Raw genomic sequence first — 12359 nt, 5'->3', positions numbered from 1 at the left:
GAAGAAACCTTTTTCATTCTAACAGAAAAATATAATCTACGGGATAAACGGATCAATTTTGTCAATTTATTTCGATAAAATTTATACATATTCAAATTAAATTCAGTTGGGTTACGAATATGTAACTTATACAAAGAATTACGAGTGTTTATGGATTTCAAAATACCTTTTGTAATCCAAGAATCTCTTGGTTTACTTCGGTTACTTTTCATTCTACATAAAGGAATATTTTTATAATAAAACAACAATTTATCATTAAAACATTTATATGCCAAACTAACATTATCAATACTATAAATATCTGTTCATTACTCTAAAAATAAATTATGTTTAAGCAATTCCATATTACGTTTTGACTCTTTATAGTACCACATTTTATCACGTAATGTGTTACGACCCAATTTACATTCACAAACTGAGAATATTGGTAAATGATCAGAACCTTCAGAACATAATTTACCCCCCGTGATTGTATTATTATATACATTCGAAAGAATATTATCAATCTGAGTTGATGAGTGCGGATTTATCCTGGTGGGTTTATTGATAATCGACACAAAACCATATGAGTACATTAAATGCATAAAATTAAGGGAATTATTATCGGATGTGGGGGAAAAGTTAATGTTGAAATCACCAAAAATAAAAACATGTTTGCTTTTATTACCTATCTTATGGAGATATAAATCAAATTCATCACAAAATAATTTACAGTTCAGATCAGGGGGTCGATAAATCAAACCTATGATAATATTTTTAGAAATTGGGTTATCAATTTTAATGAATAATGTTTCTGCATATCGTAATGTGATTTCAGAACGGATTTTGAACTGTAAATTTTGCGCAATGTAAAGCGCAACACCGCCACTCCTTTTTCCTTGACGATCAGCCCTAACTAATCTATAATTGGGTAAATTAAAGATACCTGAGGAGTTTTGATGTAACCAAGTTTCACTTATTCCAATAACAGAAAATTCAAAATTGTTTAAAGAGTGCAAAAGATTTTCCAAATATTTAAAATTTTTATTCAAACTCCTATAGTTTATATGAAGAAGTGAAATATTATCTGGACTATACGGTATAGTATCATTGAATTCAAGGGGTGTGTAATATTTACTATCGCGCATAGGCATAACGTCAGCAGAATATCGGGAGTATTCACCTGTGACGCCATTTTGTAATATAGAAATGTAAATTACCGGAGATTTGAAAGACAATAACTGCATAGGTGCTAATGTGCATTTTGCAAGTGCGTACTACTATGCAGGTGTGTGTACAAAGTGCAAATATGTGTGGGGTTTTTCTATACAATACAAAATTCGGTACAATTAGACCCATCTTGGTCAGAATTACAATAATTACTCAATTACAACAGATCACCAGGGGATAGCCGGACCACTCAATATAAAGGTGTTGTGTTTTGAAACACGTACACAAAGAGAACTAAAGGACCGCGACACTTGCTCAGTTGAAGTTCAGGGAGACTTTTCAGTATGGGGGGGGGGGGTATTAAAGGGGAGTGAAGGTACACTTCTTGCAACATCTGTATTGGCTATTGAATGTGAGACTTTAAACCCTGCACCCACTAACACACGTATCAGAGAAAAAATACAGTACAATAATACTAAATGAAAACCAGGGTGTTAATAGCAACCCGTTCAACATGCGTCAAACGCAGGTGCTACTTGCAGTGGCTCCTTGTGTCGACACACAACATGTGAATGAGTATACTTTCATGGGAACTGCTTACTGTATCACGTATGGGTTTTGAGTTTCAACAGGTGATTTGCAGAACAAAGGGATTTTGTCGGGCAGTTCACAGTAGAAGGATAAATATCTGCCGAAGCAGTGTGGGATGTGCTGTACTATAAAAAAAAAAATAAAAAGAAAATCAGAGTTCAATAACAAAAAGTGTGGGAGGTTTAAAAGAACCATTTACCAGTTATGAATTAAAACAGATTGCTGACTTTCTGTAAAAATTTGAAATTATGGGTTCAAAAACATTTTGAAACTATGAAGTGAAATATGCGGGTAGAAATGTCTGGCTTCAATCAATACGTGAAAACATAAGGTACTAATTGTCACCATACTGTGGAGGATGAGCAGGTGAAGGATGAGCATAACCTTGCAAAATTGAACCGTTTATCCCTAAAATGATGATCGAAAACGGCTTTCTTTTTTTCCCTTTAAATTTTTTTATAAAAACCGCCATAATATATATATATATATATATATATATATATATATATATATATATATATGTATATATATATGTGTGTGTGTGTGTGTGTGACCCTGCACCGCAAAACAAACAAAAAGTCGCCAGACATGAATTTTTAGTTAAGACCATATTCTGAAAGAGCAGACTTTAAGCTTTAAAATGATGTATAACTCAAATCAAATGGACTCTCCTAACCTATCTAAATATTGGAAAGAAGGCACAAACTCAGGAAAAGTGTGAACTGAGAAAAGAGGCTCTGAAGTACAGTGTCTATTCAAGCGCTTAATCTTTACCAAACCGTGCTGGCTGTGCGATGAATGGGACAAAAAACAGGAAGTAAACCACCAGAGTAACAACAATGAAGGGATTATCAAAATAAACTGAAATTAAGCATGCCTCATTAACGCATTCCGTTCATAATTAATGCCAACTTTCAAAGCAGTAGCACTACCCTTTCAAAAGTTATTAGAGTTGAAAGTGAAGAGTGTGGACAAGGTTTTTCAGAAATGAAAAAGGGATTCTAAAGACACACCTAATCACACTATTCTGACAAAAATGTTCGAGATAAACTGCTAAAAAAACACACTTTCCTGCCCGTTTTATGATACCAAATTTTAGCATAATGTAAAAGAAGACCCGCTCTTTCAGAAAATACGGAAAAGTCAAGTTCGGCTAGGTTGACCCATTTCACTTATTTTCAGTCCTCACGCAAAATCAGTGTGTGCGACTTTATGTTCGTTTTGAGGTGCAAGGTCACATATATAATATATATATATATATATATATATATATATATATATATATAAATGTATATAATAGGAAACAAAAATGGCTGTAACAAGCCATGGTTCTACATTCAATACACTCAGCGTTGGGAGTCACAGTGGATCAACGAGGAGGTCGCATAGCAGAGGCGAGGAGGGGAAACCTCCCCTGACATTGGTTTACGCACAAGACACATAACTAGAAACACATAATTATATTTGTATGTGGGGTTACAAGGCACAATTGAGTTCTGTGGTTAAATATCAAAAAAGGAAAAATGTATGGAAGCTTAGTTGACAATTGGTTGACTTCAGATGTTCTTGCTCAATAACAATAAGTTGCAAGAAAAAGGAAAATTGTCTATCAAAGAGCTCCGGATGGGAATGTGTTTTGACATTCCCGGCCCCAGTGATGGTGGACTTGGCAATTGAAGGCAACCCATTTCAATCAGAGATTACGTAACTTTTTTACGAGTCAAAGGGCGATGCCCGTTAATAAATCCAACAGGGTAAATGAAACTTTCCTGAATGGTGGCTTTTTAATGGCTCCTGGAAGGTAGCAACAAACATACATTCTTTTCATGGCTTATATGTTAAATGATTTTTTTTTCTTTACCTATTATTTCTTTTCAATCAACCAACGCAATTGTACCTCACATAATTCTTAGCCACAATAAAACCAATACAAACTGATCATGAGAGTCAAGGTGTCAAAGTATTTGACCCACGACCTGTGTCTATGTTTCAGACGTGTGTGAACAACTATAGAAATATTATTATAGAATATATATATATATATATATATATATATATAGAAAATATATTATGGTTACGTTACAGAAATAACTGAATAAAATCATTGCTTAATACAAATTCATTACACAAATTTATTATAAACTTTTGAGTTCCTTTATGAGAACCAAAGGACCGTGACCCTTGGCCAGTTTGAGGGGGGGGGGGGGTAAAGGGGGAGTGAAGGTACATTTCTTGCGACATCTGTATTGACTATCAAATACGAGACTTTTGACCATGTACCCATTAAAAGACGTGTCAAAGAAAAGAAATACGGTACAAATATTGAATGGAAATCAGGGTGTACAAACAGGAACCCGTTCAACATGCATCAAACACAGGTGCCATTTGCAGTGGCTTGATTAACATACAGACATAGGAGATAAGTAGGTCGTGGTGTGAAAGAGTAGCCACGCTCTGTGTCCACACTAAACACGTGAACGATTACACATTCATGCAAAATTCTGACAGTACACATGCATATAATAAGAACGACATGTCGGTGGAAGTACCTCTGAGTTTCACAAAGATGATTTGCAAAACAAAAGAATTTTGTCGGGCAAGTAGAGGGATAAATACCTGCCAAAGCATTGCGGGAGAATACTGAGAAAATCGAGGTTCAATAACAGGAAGTATGGAGGCTTGTAAAAACCGTTTACCAGTTATCAGTAAATGTAAAATTGATTAGTAACTTTCATTAAAAGAATTGGAGATATGGGTTCAAAAAAGTTTTGAAACTTAAAGTGAAACAGGTGGGTGAACATTTCTGGCTTTATAAGTAGTACGTGAAAACATAAGGTACTAATATTGTCACCATTCAGCTCACAGGCTGGTGGCGGATGAACATAACCTTGCCGATTTGAACTGTGTATCCCTACAGTGACGACAGAAATTATTTTCTTTTTTTCTCGTTAGGTTTTTCATATTATCGGTCATCAAAATCTTTATAATATGAAATGATTTCTTTAAATATAACATGAAGTGAATCTTTATAATATACACTGATTCACAGTGGATCAGCAAAGAGGTCGGATAGCAGAGGTGTGGAGGAGAAACCTCGCCCTATCATTGGTTTACGCACAAGACACGTAATTAGCAACACATATCCATTTGTAATAAGGTTACTAGGCACAATTGAGTTCTATGGTTAAATACCAAAAAATTAAAAATGTATGGACTTCAAATGTTCTTGCTCAATAAGAATAGAGTATAAGAAAAAGGCCATCAATGACAAAAGTGAGACAAGTGGTCCAACGTTGTGCCGATGTTATCTCATCAGCTGTGCGAAAAAAAAAATGCCAACGTTGGCCCAACGTAGGTTTGCCAAATAGTTTCCACCTTCCCTCGGGAACGAAAGTAAAACAATGGCCCAACCTCGTACCAACGTTAGCTTACCGACACTCCGACCGTGCCGACCATTGCCAACGTTGCCCCAACTTAGCATTACCAACCAATATCCATCTTGCACACCGGCAAGGTGAGACGGTGGCCCAAAGTTTCGCCAACGTTAGTTTACAAACTGCGACAGTACCGACCATCGCCAACGTTGGCCCAACGTAGGATACCCAACTATATCCACCGACCGTAAGTGGCGACCATAAAAAAATTGGCCCTACGTTGAGCCAACGTTATCTATCCGAAAGCGACCATGGCGCCCATAAAAACATTGGCCCAACGTTGAGCCATCGTCATCTCACCGACCGCGACCGTGGCGACATTGCTGACGTTGGCCCAACGGAGAATTGTTATCTGATGGGACAGTGCTGCAAAACTGTGTAGTCAGACAACTAATGCCCAGTGTGTGGGCATCCAAGATTCCGTTGAATTGTCCAGAGCATCTCATTAAAACGAGTTTTGCCAGCTTACTTGTACATCATCGATACATTTATAATGTCGAAAACACTTCTTTCAAGGGATGACATATAGCCACAAGCAGTGACGTCATTGGTTGTTTAGCAGAATGATATCACTGGGAAGATGCAAAACTCCCGCATGATCAACATTTTTTTTTACATCGTATCGGCAAAAATATGACAAAAAATAAACACACACACACACACACACACACACACACATACAAAGTTTGAACATATGACGCATTGAAACCGAAACCGTACGCACGTCTCTCCCACTGCACAAACTGTAAACGTTAATACATGTATCACTGGAAAAAAGATAATTATAATAATGCCATCTATTTCAGTTCAAAGGAATATTTACCTCCCCCAAGAGGGGAGGTTATGTTTTTGTGACCGTTGGTTTGTTTGTTAGTAAGGTAGTTTGTCCGTGTGCGAAATAACTCAAAAATTAGTTAACGGATTTAAATGAAACTTACAGGAAAGGTTGAGAATGTGAAACGATTGTGTTCTGCACATTGTTTACAAGGTAAAAGAACTTGTTTGATTTCTGTTATGATGTCCATAAATGAGAAGTATGGAAATAAATGAATTGAAAAATTGAATTGAAGTAAATGTTGGTAGTGATCCGATAATTTTTGGGAATTTATGAAGGGTTCTTTTTTTTAAACATTTTGACAAGTAGGGTTAATGAACTTGGGAGTTCAAGCTGCGCATTTTTGAGGTTTTAAACGCGCACTAAAGTGCGTGCTTTAGTTTCTGCTGGCGCGACGCGCGCCGAGCAGCAAAGGGATTATGACGTAACAAAGGCTTCTATATTGGGGAAATCGGGCGATTTTTCAGCATGTATACCTATGAGTGGAAATCACTGATCTCTATGGAGGAGCCCAAATAGCTTTTCCCCAGTGGTGGAGAGGAGAAAAATTCTCATTGTGAAGAGCAAGATCATTGGTGGAAAGTAGCTGCTTGGCGGAGGTCTGCGCTCTCAGAGTGCTTTTCTAAGGTTTTTTTTTTTTTGCTAATTTGAATGAAAAGAAAACCTTAGACTTCTTTATATAAACCAATAGTGGAAATAAACGTCAACCTTGAGTTACTGTTTTCTTCTATTTGTCAAAGTCATCGTTTGTACTATGTCTATGCGTTTCTTGTATAACGATGTCCTTGCCGTCCTTTTTTCCCTTTCTGACGAAAAAAACCCCAAACAAACGGTATACAAAGTTTATCCACCGGCTCTATCTCATGGCCGCTTTTAGGGATCCCCCTCAATCCCTGTCTCTCCGTTCCTCCCCCTCCCACTCTCTCTCTCCATGCTTTTGCACAGTTTGTTTTATAGCAGAAATTTGATAATCAAACTTATCGGAGAAAAAAAAAAACAACCCTGTATATCATCAGAAAAAGTAAAGGCTGTGTACAAAGCCAATCCGGATAAAGTCTATTTTTTTTGTGCAATCGATGTTTACATTTCAATAGCCTGCATACACTTTTCAATGCATGAAAAGTGTTCGCACCTATATATGCTTTTGTTCATACATCGAATGTCATATTGCTGATGAGGACTGTAAGAGTAACAAACATTGCTTAACCAATATGAAAAAGAATGAGATTTATTTGCAAAGGAACTACTGCCCCATGTACAAGTCACATATACCAGGTTCTTTCTAATTTTTCGAAGAAGAAATTACATTAGCCTCCAAACACTTCATGACTAATATCAATAGTCAAAGACTATCTACCTGGCATGATGGTGCTAAGGTGGCGGCTGGTGAAAGGAAACTGTCTGGCAAGAAGGGGCATTCCAGACTAAACTTCGAAAGACGTGGCATAGCACACACCCATTGGGCCAAGTCTTTTCCCACCGAGGGCTGCTTTACGAAGTCATCATCACGGCTGAATGAATGCAAACACAGATCTTTAAGCTGTGAAAAAAACAAAAAACAAAACAAACGAATCGAAGTGCTGTGAAAACTGACAAAGAATAATGAAACAGTATGTAAATGGCAGGAATAATAAATGAACACAAAGTTAATACACCAATATTAAGATGGATCGAAGACTGACATTGATAGGCCTACGGCATTTAATGTGTGGATGTTTAAAGGCTATACACTTAAGATCAAGCTATAACAATTATCTTTTTTTCTTGTTGCGATTACATAATAGGGAGCTTTAGATTTTAGACGCGCGGACGTTCAAAGGAAAAAAAAAACATGTTCTGAGCGTGCGCAGTAGCGCGCGTAAAGTCAATCTATTTTTAGCTTGCGTCGCCTGAGTTGTTTGCTACGCGTACTGGGCTATTTTCACGTCCGCACAGTTTGCGACGTAGAGAGCTTCTTCATACACTGATCAAACGGGGGCGCGATTGTATTTTTTTATACGTTGCGTCCCAGCGTAATCTAAAGCTACTTTTCCACACGACGCAGGGAGAGGAGAACGTCCAGAGCAAGCGTCGGCTCAAACGTCCGCGCGTCAAAATATAAAGCTCCCTAATTACGTTATTGAACGCAGCAAAAAGGTCCTCTGTTCTTAATAGGAGTGTACACACCAAGCCAATTGAGTCAGTTGGTGAAGGAAATTATCATTTTTTCCCCGTCATTCCCTCCTCCGTGATCCTCATACTTTCTGATAGTTTTACTTGCTTTTCTTAGTCATCAGGTTCTGAACAATATATGTATTGTCAGTCATAGCGAGCGACACGTACACAAAAATGAACAGAATAATAAGATGCAAAATGAATAATGATTTAAATTGTTCAGTGAGTAAGATGATCCTGGTAGACAAAAAAAGTGCAGGAAAAACCGGATGAGATGGTCCTTCAAAGTCTCCATGAACACTTTACAAGAATAGTAAAGTCACGTTATATTGTAAGAAGGCTTTCTCGTATTAAATGAAGAACAGAGTTAATGTACTTCAATATGCTTTGAGCAACATACCGCACTGGTCCAGATTGTCACGAAGGCGCAACAAGGGGAACTGCAGTACTGGACAAGATCTTCACTGACATTGCCTGTGAGTACCATGAACCAGTTATATGTGCTCCTATAGCCAACAATGACCACTTACTAATTTCTCTCAAATCTATTCATGACCATGCCGGTCGCCAATCTGTTCAATTTACCTATCGATCTTACCGAGATTCTGCTGTCAGATCCTTCGGACAGTGGATAACTGAGGTGGACTGGTCTGTTATCAATACCCTACCTGATGTCGACGCCAAAGTTGACTTTTTTCGGACAACTTCTCTCTGACCAGCTGACCAGCGTAGATTCCATTTCCATAGAGGAACTGTCAAGCGTAGAGTAGCTGATAAAGCATGGATGACCAACACCATTCTGTCTCTCATTTCAGCTCGTAATTCTGCCTTCAAGCGTGGGGACACTTCAGTCCACAAGAACTTGAGAAATGATGTCGAAAGAAGAATCAAAGAAGCTAAACGGCTTTTTTACTCAAGAAAGTCCAACATATGAAAGAGACCGAACCAGGGAAATGGCATAAACAGATCAAAAGTCTTTCTGGCCTTAAAAAGCGACCTCAGTTTGAGATAGATCCTGACACCTCTCCTCTTATAAGTGCCAATTGTTTGAACACTTACTTTGCCGACATCTGGAGACAGTTTCCCAGTTGCGACCTCTCGGAGCTACCGGCTTATCTCCTACACTGTAGCTTGGCCTCCCCTAACCATAGAGCGACGAGGTGTCTTCAACCGACTTAACAATCTACAAAGGCCTTGACAAAACCAGGTCACTACGCCGATCTTTGTGCCATTGATTTTGCAAAAGCTTTCGATTTGATTATGACCATACGTCAGCTATTAGAAAGATGATCGATCTCGAAGTGAACCCATCGATTATTCCTACAATCTGCAGCTTCCTGTCTAATCGCTCACAGACAGTGCTCTACAAGGGTACGACGTCATCTTCGGAATCACTGACGTGCGGGGTCCCCCAAGGGACAAAACTCGGCCCGATTATCTTTCTGATCATGGTCAATGATTTCGCCCTGACAACGGACAATAGATGGAAGTGCGTCGATAACCTGAGCATAGTCGAGATATCTAACAAAGCCGGCCACAACAATTTGCAATCTCATGTTGAGTCTGTTTGTGAATGGAGCAATGCTAATTACATGAAACCGAAGCCTGAAAATGAAAGTTGATACACTTCACCTTCTTGCGTAATGATGTCCCCACATCCAGTCATTACTATTGGAAACAACTCGATCGAAGACGTATCTTCCATACGCATTCTTGGCGTTACTATCCGATCACACCTGAGATGGGATAGTCAAGTACGACAAACAATCTCGCGCGCCTCTCGGAGACTTTAAATTTGATGCACACTCAGGAGAAAGGCAGTTACTTATGATGATCTGGGGTGGTATTCTGAGACCGTTTTATCTCTGTTGTAAGTCTGTTGTAGCAAATCGGTATTCTGAACACTGTTTTATCTCTGTTGTAACTTGTGTTGTAAGTTCTGTTGTAACTTGTGTTTTAAGGTGCGATCACACATCGCCGGTTTAGATGGCGGTTCATGGCGGTTCTCAAACCGCCGTGAACCGTGTCCCAATGATGGCGGAAAGCACTTTGACTACGTTCTCAACACGTTTTGAACACGGAGCAAACGCGGATTGACGCGGTAGTAACACGGACAGCCCCGAAAGGTGGAGCAGTGCATACCGAGCCCATGTAGTTGGATGCAATCAGAGCCCTTTCACTTGTCCTCAATGGGTTTCAACAAGGAGCGTTTTGCTTTGTTAGGTAAACACAATTTAAAACAAAAAATTATGAAACGTTGTGCATAGCCCCCTGTGTTTTACAGATTGATATAAGTGATGCAACAAGCAATTATCTTCAAGTTTCAACGTGCTTTTTCTCTTTCTCTTTTGATTTTTTAAAATATCTGTATTTACTGTCATTAAAAAGACATACATATCAAAGCAGAATTCAACATTTATTATAGTTTCCAAAGTTTCATGTTCATTTGCAGGTTTATTTATCAAGTGATGTACAAGTACTTGCTTGTTTCAACATCTCTTTTTCTAATTAAGTTTTGACATAATTATTACGCGTATTGAATTTCAGATCGTATTGCTTGTTTATCCATGTTTTCACAAATTGCTCCTTATTACCTTTTAGAGCTCCTTGTAAAATATGAGCCTAGATGAGAGTTCCTAAATCGTAAGGGAAATCTGTATGTGAAGAGTTTGTTCGCAAAAACCGATAAGTCCATATTTGCCAAATGGAGATATTTGCGATTAGAGGTCAAGAAAAACAAAGAAAATAATAACAAAATATTTGGTTCTTTTGACCATAACTTCAAAAATTTACCTTTATATGTAGTGATCAATATGTCATTTAAAAGGTATTATTTTGTACTTTAAGACAGAGACCGTACTTCAAAATCTTCAAATATGGACTTATCGGTTTTTGCGAACAAACTCTTCATGTGATACCCTCGATCCATTACAACAAACTACTATGGCAAACGTAATTTATGCCGCCCAAGAACTGTGGAACAGCACCCCAAGTAATAAAACATGCAAGTTCCATCAATAAATCCAAAATGTTTTAAAAACTTATCTGTTAAAATAGTTATATAATGATTGTATGATGATTTATGCAGCATGTTGCACTTTCTGAAATGCCCTTTTCCTCTTTATCTTTTTGTTCCCCCTCTATTAAAAAGCACAAAGAGACCTTTCCAAAGGTATTATGCGCTATAATAAAGAACGGTAATGATGCCATGATAATATAATGATATCTTTAACAGTCAGTAAAAAGACATGAACATTATACATCATCAAAGAAGCGTACTCTCTAAAAAAAAATCGAGTGAAAATATTCACTCCTAAAAGAGTAAATACAAAAGGGTGAATTTAGAGTGAAATTGGAGTGAATTTTGAGTGAAAATGTTCATTTTCACTCGTTTTAGAGTGACCTCAAGGATCACTCCAAAATCGTCGAGTGATCCCTGAGGTCACTCCAAAATGAGTGAAAATGTTCATTCACTCCAATTTCACTCTAAATTCACTTTTTTTTTGCATTCACTTTTTTAAGAGTGAATATTTTCACTCGTTGTTTTTTTAGAGAGTAACATACAGTATGTGTGCATAGTTTCCTCTTTACTTACATGTTCACGTAACATAATAATGGTGTTTTTTTTAAGTTTCAACATTGCTTTTCCCTCTGCTCTCTTAAGTTTCAACACATCTGTATCAACATGCAGTCTTACAAAAAGGCATACATAATCACGAAAGCAGAACCCGACATATTTACATAAGTTTTCTGTGTATAACTATTCAGGTTCACGTTGCTGGCCATCTTAAAAGCTGTTAAGCTTTAATAGAAATCATGAACTTACCTTTTAATGTAAATGATGTACCATTCAACATATACCTAACAACCTTTTGAACATTAAACTATATTTGTTACTGTATATGTGTTAACGAAATAAGGAAACTATAGCATTCAATATATTTACCCGATCTTGCATTATGGGTTCATCTTTGCTTTTTCTCTCTCCATTTTTTGATTGCTCCGCTACGAAGTGTCGCCGGAGCCATTATTCTCTTTTAAGTTCATTGTTTCTTTTCGCTTGAAAATTATTGCGGTGTTAACACGGTATTATCACGGATCTTGCGGTGCGAACACGGACGATGCCGTCCTTTACACGATTAACGGCGATGTGAACACGGTCCATTTCAAACCGCCAAGACCGCCACGAAAAATTA

This window comes from Diadema antillarum, unplaced genomic scaffold (genome assembly GCF_040938485.1).
Source record: "Diadema antillarum isolate AM-2024a unplaced genomic scaffold, OU_Dant_1.0 seq00000936_RagTag, whole genome shotgun sequence".
NCBI classification, from domain to species: domain Eukaryota; kingdom Metazoa; phylum Echinodermata; class Echinoidea; order Diadematoida; family Diadematidae; genus Diadema; species Diadema antillarum.
The sequence above is the reverse complement of the archived record's forward strand: the minus strand, read 5'-3'. Positions refer to the sequence as shown.